Raw genomic sequence first — 8,350 nt, 5'->3', positions numbered from 1 at the left:
TATTCTCAGACTGGAATTGGCTCACTATTCATAGTAGAAGTAATGTAAACACCTCTTTTCAAGATGATACTATTCATGAATTATCTCCTCTAAGCCCAGATTACATAATTTTCTACGTTAGAAAAGGTTTTGGTATATCTCATTCCTATAGTAATCAACTTTATTGAGGAGATTTTTAGATTTTAAATACTTGAATTTTGTTTAAAAAATCAGACACATGTAAACTTAAGTTTGACTTTTAATTTAGGAGGAATAAAACTTAATATTTCAACAAGACATTTACCCTGAAGAGAAACAATAACATGAAATAAAATAATTAGAGAGTATTTCATTTATTAGAATGGCAAAAATACAAAATAAAACAAAACATAAAAACAACAATACCAAATGCTGGTGAGAATGTGGAATACATTCATTGCTGGTAAGGGTGAAAATGGTATAGCCACTTAGGAAAACAGTTTGATCAGTTTCTTGATAAAACTAAACATAGTCTTACAAGTGTTCCAGCTATCCCTTTTCTAGCTATTTACTCAAATAAGTTGAAAATGTAGGCTCACCCCAAAATCTGTACACAAATGTCTATAGGTTTATTCATAATCCTCTCAAACTAGAAATAACAAAAATGTCCCTCAAATGGTGAATTGATAAACAAATTGTATGTGGTATATCTATACAATAAAATATAATTCAACAACAAAAGATATGTGCTGTCAAGCCACAAAAAAGTATAAATCTTACATGCATATTGCTTAGTAAAAAACCAGTCTGATAAGGCTACAGACTGTATGATTCTAAATATACAGTATTCTAGAAAAGGCAAAATTATAGAGACAATAAAATATTTGTGGTTTCCTGGGATTTGAGGGGAAAGAGGAAGGTTGAGCAGGTGCTACACAGGGGCACATTAGGGCAGTGACAGTATTCTGCATATTATAATGGTGGATTCATAACGCTATGCATTTGTTAAAACCTATACAACTGTAACACAAGGAGTGAAGCCCAATGTAAACTATAGACTTCGGTTAATAATAATGTATCGACATTGGCTCATCAATTGTAACAAAAGATGTTAATAATGAGGAAGACTGTGAGGTGATAAAGAGTGGATGTAAGGGAATTCTGTGTACTGTGTCCTCAGTTATTGATTGTAAACCTCAAACTTCTGTAAAAAAACTTACTAAGATAAAAAGGAAAATATATATATGTGTGTGTATATATATGTGTGTGTATGTGTGTGTGTGTGTGTGTATATATATATATAATCTTACCACCTTAAAAATATTTGCTACTGTTAAATTGTCTAATATTTTAAGGCAGCTGTGAGATATATATTTTTATTATCTTAGAAACCTTGAGTTGGGGGCAAGGTAAAGCACATGGTAGAAATTTATTAATTGCCCAATGTGAATGACAAAATGTTTGACTTAGGACACTTGAAGAGGGTCAGAAATTCTACAAATTATATTTATTACTTCATTCAATTCCTATCTCAACTTTGAAGTGAAGTGTCATCCTTGTTTTTATTGAAGAGTGTTATAAATCAGGAATAGGAAAAGGAGGGGTTATAGCTGATAGGGCTGGATTGGCAGGGAAAGGAGAGGGATAACTCATTAGGTGGAATATGAAAAGGTAAACCCGAAGGTAAATCCAACATGCAGTCCCTGGAGAAATATCAAATGGAGGAGGAAGCATAGGCCAACCCACTCATGGGAAGTCAGTATGAAACTGGCAATACTGTAATTATTTGGAAAATAAGCAGTGAATTTGGAAAGCACACAGTGTTCTTTTATCAAGCTAGTCTAATCAGAGGGCATAGAATATATATTTTCAGATGTATGAGAAATTCCTAAATTGGAGATTAATTATGTCACTCTTTGACCTAGGATTTTAAGAAACGAATGTGAACTGAAGTTTGGACTCACGCTAGAGGACTGTATTATGGAGAGAGATAAAAAGAAAGAAAGCGGCTTCATGACCTTCATATAAAAAAGCAATACTTGCCTAACTTTCCCAAGCAGTACCCTGACATGAGAGGATGGTAAATAAACACCCAGGGAGCATGGAAGCAGAATCCAAACAAACAAATAATTGAAAAACCCCACCATTTAAGAAATATCTTTGAAGTCTTATGCTTTAATTATTCATTTGATTTTTGCAGCCTGTGATACACTTGCAATTGTTTTAGTATAAGAAAACTGTGGTATGGTGCTCAATATGAAGTAAAACGGATACTCTGGAAAGATGTGTTTTGTTTCTCCTACAATTTCATACACATTCATGGGCAATGGCTTTGGGGTATAAGCACTCCAGTTTGTGAATAACCTACCTAGAAATCCCTGAGTTGCACTTAACTTCAGAACCTGCATAAGATGAAAGCTCATGGCTCCAAAGATCATTAGCTATTTGATATTATACAATTAAGACTATTTCTTATCTGTAAAGTGGTAAAATCTACTATATAAAGCTACTTTGCAAGGCTGACTGCAGGACCTGCTCTAAGTCACTTTATGGGATGATTTCTGTGTGTCTGAAATCTATAAAATTTTACCATTCTCACTTTAAAATTAAGATTCCTTGACTCTTATTAGTTCATGGAGATCCAATTTTGAAAGTATATTTATGTATGAGTGAAGTCAACATTGTCTAGTGAAAACCAGTAATAAAATTTGAGCTTCGTTTCATAGGTTTATCATGTAGTAGCTAGGCAACTTTGGACCAATAACTTAATGTTTCTGAGATTCAGTTTCTTATCCACAAATGGCAGAAATTTTATATCCTGCCATTAGTCACTCACAGGAACTTGTGAAGATTAAATAAAATAATGGATATGAAAATGCTTTTTCGTCGCTGATTACCATTTAACATTGCTCTACATCCGATTTCTAGAATTTTATTATTTTAAGGCAATATTGTAAAATCGCTTTCTGGAATTCTTGTATTCATAAAGTAACTTATCACCAATTAGATATCAGAGGCTTCTTTCTCCTCAGGACAAGAATTTTGATTGCTTACTGTTTCCTCCTGCTCTCGTGTTTTCATTCATCATTTCTACTTGGAAGAAGTTGTGCTGCTGGCCATAAAAATAAGACTTAGGGTTGTACATAGAACCAACTCCTTATTATTGTAAATGTTGCAAAAATGATAATGTATAAGAATCAGCAAACAATATAAAGAGTCTTTATATTTTCCTATATCTGTAATGGTAATGTATAATAAGCAAAATAGTTAAAAATCTAAAATCACTTTTTATTTGGGTTTAAAATTATATTTATGCCTATATATGAATAAACATATCACATCTATACTAGAAATTCATCAAAACAATAAAGATATCCCTATAGCTATATTTAGTTCTTCATCTTTCCTCACTTTTGAAACAACAAATAAATTTCACCATTTATTTGATTGTTGCAAATGATCTCAGTAAAGCAGACCTGTCTTCTTTAGTTTTTTGAGTTGTTTCTCCTGGCACAAACGCAGTCAATTTATTTATTAAAATATTATCTTTTTGAATTAATTATTTTATTAAAATACTTATTTTACTATGTCAAACAAATCATAAAAGCAGCAGATTAAGTAACAAATATTTGAACGCAAGATGTTTACAGATAATTTATATTTTTTGAGTTATACATAATTAACTTACATGTAATAAAAATGTTTATCCCCAAGAAGATTAGGTATATATTGAAATGGGAAGTTATACAGAAAAATCTCTTTGAAAATGTTAAAGGTTAGAATTATTTTCATAGAATTTTAGTTTTATGTATAATGAAGTAATCTTTTTACATAAACTTGTATCAGTGCCACCACTCTTAATTACTATCACATTACTCATAAGGAAAGATTGCATTGTGCACTGATGTGGAAAGAAGAATTTTGTTTAATTTGCACTTGTCTCCAATAAAAATTAAATATTTCATAATTTTTAATATGTTACATTTTAATTACTCATATATTAGCAAGAAATATTTTTTGATTTGATTTTGCTATAAGATGATTCTGCTTCTAAATTTCCACTTTGACCCCAAAAATGGTATTATGTTAAAGCTTCAGTGCTTTCAAAATGAACAGCTCTGATGTAGGAATTAGTACCAGTTCTGTATCAATTTCTTATTTTAATCGTTGAGTATTGGGATTATATTTTAACATTTCTAGCTGTCTTTGTGCAATTTTTTTTCTGTAAGTTCTTCTCATGAAACCCAAAGATTATACCCTTACTTATATGGTACTCTTTAACAACTACTTTTAGCAGAACTGGACTTCCTGAACCATGAAGAAAACAGTGAAAATATTATATACTCCTTCCCAGAGTATAATTTATGCAACTATAACCTCATTGTGTTCGTTATTTATTGCTGTGTAACACAATATCCCAAAATGTTGTAACCTAATAAAACATTTATTATCTCATATGGGTCACTAATTTAGGAAAAGCTTAGGTGGGTAGTTCTCATTTAGAGTCTGTAGTAGACAGAATTCTGAGATGGCCCCAAGATTCCTGACTCCTAGTATTCAAACGTTTATGTAATCCTCTTTTAATCAATAGAATATGGCAAAAGTGAAAGGATTTTCCAGATATGATTAAATCTCTATTATCTTTTAGATAATCAAATGGAGATTATCCTTTATAGGTCTAACTTATTTGGACGAATGACCTTGAAGAAGCAAGCCACCATGAATTCTACAATTGCAAGGAAATAAATTCTGTCAGCAAGCATCTTGGAAGAATATCCTGAGCTCCTTAAAGCAGCGAAGCTTAGCATTAATTTAGCCTTGTGTAACCCTCAACAGAGAACCCTCCTAAGCCATGTCTGAAATCCTGATTCATGAAAAACGTTAAGATAATAAATATATGTTGTTTTATGCCATTTAATGTGTGGTAATTTATTAAATAGCAGTAAAGAACTAATACAGGGTCTTTCCTGAAGTTGTGGTCAAGGCATCAGCTCAGACCAAAGACATCTGAAATCTTGACCAGATTGATGGATTCTCTTCTAGAACAGCCTACTTAATGTGACTATTGTCTCAAGGCCTCAGTTCCTTGCCATGTGAACCTCTCCATTAGGCTTCTCGAGTGTACTCAGTACATAAAAGTAAGTTTGTACCTTTCCATAACTGCCTCGTTTACACTGTGACATGGTAGCATGGTTTCCTCCAGAGTGAGTGATAAGGGTGGGGGAGGAGAAAGAAAGGTTGAATATGTGCAACGTAGAACTCACAATTGCTTTATAAACTATCTTGGAAGTAATGTCTTACCCTTCTACAATTATATTTGCCAGAAATGAATCACGAAGTCTATCCTACACTAAGGGAGGGGGTACAAAACTCCAATTTTCAAAGAAAAATATCAAAGAGTCTTTGGATATATCTTAAAAACTATTGTAGGAAAGTATGATATTTGAGTGTATAAAATAAAATGACTATAGACAGATTAAAAGAGAAAAGACATACAAATTTATTGCATGCATGTGTGTGCACACAAGAGTCATACAAAATATGAAACTCAAAGAAGAGCCAGATGACTGAGGTTTTGGTTTCATAGAGAAAGGAAAAGAGTGTTGAAGCATGGTGACAGGTGGTGAAAAGGGGAGGGGAGGAAAGGCATGGTGAGCAAAGGCTTTCTTGTGATGTAGATGAAGCTTCACCAGTAGCAGTCCTGAGAAAGAATAGATGGGAGCCCATAGTAAAATGTTCACTGTGAAACTTCTAAAAGTTTCAGACTTTTAGTCTCCTTTTCTGTTAATCACTTCCTAGATTCAGATAAGGCAAATAAGTGTGGGGGGTGGGGTCAGATAAAGCCTATTTGCATCTGCTGTTTATTTCACTAATGTAGATTTCCTCTACAGATGCAAATCTCTTCCACAAAAGGACAGCTTTTCATAGCTATTCCTGTGTCTGCAACCACTCTAAATAGCCATCTCAAAATATACCAAAGAAACGTATTTTGCTGTGGCATATTTTGGTTTCCTTCACCACTAAACTAATATTTAGCTTTTTGGCTCTTTGAATTTCATATAGGTCTTGGAGTAGTAGCCATTTTAGTGCTATATTTTAATTCTAAAATTAGTAAGATTGAGATCCAGCAGCACTTTTTTTTCATTATCTAGAAACTTTGTTTCCTAAACAATTCACTTATATACAAATGGTTTTCTGTGTATTCATAAAGCATGGTATTTATTTTCTTTCATTCTTACCTATTCTTTATATTAACTTGACCCAAGTAGGTTCTAATCAAGAAATGTTCCCATCTCAAGTGACTCACTTGGCAGGCAAAACAAGTTAACTGCCAATAAGAATAAGAAGAGAGTAGGGTATCAGCAAGAGGATGAAGTTAGAAATATGAGTTGTTGGCTAGGCGTGGTGGCTCAAGCCTGTAATCCCAGCACTTTGGGAGGCCAAGGCGGGCGGATCACTAGGTCAGGAGATCAAGACCATCCTGGCTAACATGGTGAAACCTCGTCTCTACTAAAAAATACAAAAAGCTAGCCTGGCAAGCTGGCGGGCACCTGTAGTCCCAGCTACTCGGGAGGCTGAGGCAGGAGAATGGCGTGAACCCAGGAGGCGGAGCTTGCAGTGAGCTGAGATCTGGCCACTGCACTCCAGCCTGGGCGACAGAGCGAGACTCCATCTCAAAAAAAAAAAAAGAAAGAAAGAAATATGAGTTGTTTCATAATTTTTTAAGCTACAGAAATTAAGAATATCATTCAAAAAATCAAAATGTTCTGCATTTACATTAATTAGTGACTAAACTTTACCAGATCTATTAATTTTTATAGAAGAAAAATTTATAGATATTAAAGTATTTTATAAATATATTCATTGAGTTAAAATAAAACATATTACTTGAGTGAGAAAATTGCTGGTTTAATTTCCTTAAAGTACGTTTTCACATTAGGAAATTAAATATTTCTGTCCCTCAGAGTTCAAGGTATGTGACATTACAGAAATTAATGCATTGTTTTTTTCTCGGTGCAGAACTTTATGTCTCTAGAATATAAAACACTGTGATTTCAACAGTAATTGTGAGAATGCAGGAGCTGCTATTTAGTTTTGGATGCCAGTTTTGTTTTCCCTGCATGAATTCATTCACTTATTCATTCAGAAAATGATATATAAGAAGTGTGTACTCTGAGTAAGGCAATATGAAAGGCACTAGGGATATTTATATGACATATACTGCTTCTTCCTTCAAATACTGTGGTCATGGTGCAATAAGAGCATAAGAGGAATGCCTTCATCTACCTATGTGAATCGGAAAAGGGTTGGCCAGGGTATTAGCACTTGAAATAAGTCTTAGATGCAGAGAAGATATTTCATAAGCAAATCAATGCTGGAAGAGCATTCAAGCAGAAGGAAGGCAGTGAGTGAAGTTGAGAAAGAGGAAGGGAGAGGAAATTCAAATAGAAATTGTCAGTGCAAAATATTGGGAAATCTGATCAGAAACCCAGTTAAAAACCAAGTCAAAGTAAATCTTCAGATATTGCAAAAGAGGTAAAATGTTTGTATTGCTGGTGCTTATTTGGAAAGCAAAAAATGGCATAATCTTACTTTTCTAAAGAGCCTGGAGTTATTGTGCTATTTTATGAAGAAGAGATACTCCATAGCCAGTCAGCATATTACATTAAGTTAGAGTCCAATAAAATAGAAATGACTGAGTACATATCAAACTAAAGAAGAGTTGTTAATACTTTAGATAAATGAGCTTAACTATGCAGTAGACACCTTGTTTCTTGGATATGGCAATACACTTATTTATTATGGTTGAATCTAAATGTTTGCTTGCCAATCACATCCGTGTCATCGTTTCTCAACACAACTCAGTTTTTATTCATCTATTCATTCACAGATTACTTATTCGGTGTTTATAAAATGCTGGGATCTACTCTTTCTTCTTTGGATATAGCAGTGAATGAGACAAAGTTCTCTTCTTTATGAAGTTTAAAATCTAGTGGGAAAAAGATACAAAAATAAAAAATTATATCATATATATTAACATTTTCCAAGGATTAATTTAAGCAAATAAAAAGAGGGATAATAGTGTAGCAGCACGAGCCACAGACAAAACGTCTTAGACATCAAGTTGTAGAAGGAAGGACTTTATTCAGCTGGGAGCATTGGCAAGCTACCACCTCAAAATCCGAGCTCCCAGAGTGCACAATTTCTGTCCCTTTTAAGGGTTCACAACACTAAAGATTTCATATGAAATAGTAGTGACTGATTGAGCAAGCAGGGCTTTCGTGACAGGGGCTGCATGTACCAGTGGTCAGAGTGAAACAGAACAGGGCAGGGAATTTCACAATGTTATGCTATACAATGTCTGGAAGCTATGAATAACATCGGTTTCTAA

The sequence above is a fragment of the Trachypithecus francoisi genome, unplaced genomic scaffold, assembly GCF_009764315.1.
Source record: "Trachypithecus francoisi isolate TF-2019V2 unplaced genomic scaffold, Tfra_2.0 Lachesis_group11, whole genome shotgun sequence".
Taxonomy (NCBI): domain Eukaryota; kingdom Metazoa; phylum Chordata; class Mammalia; order Primates; family Cercopithecidae; genus Trachypithecus; species Trachypithecus francoisi.
This window is presented reverse-complemented; position numbering follows the sequence as displayed.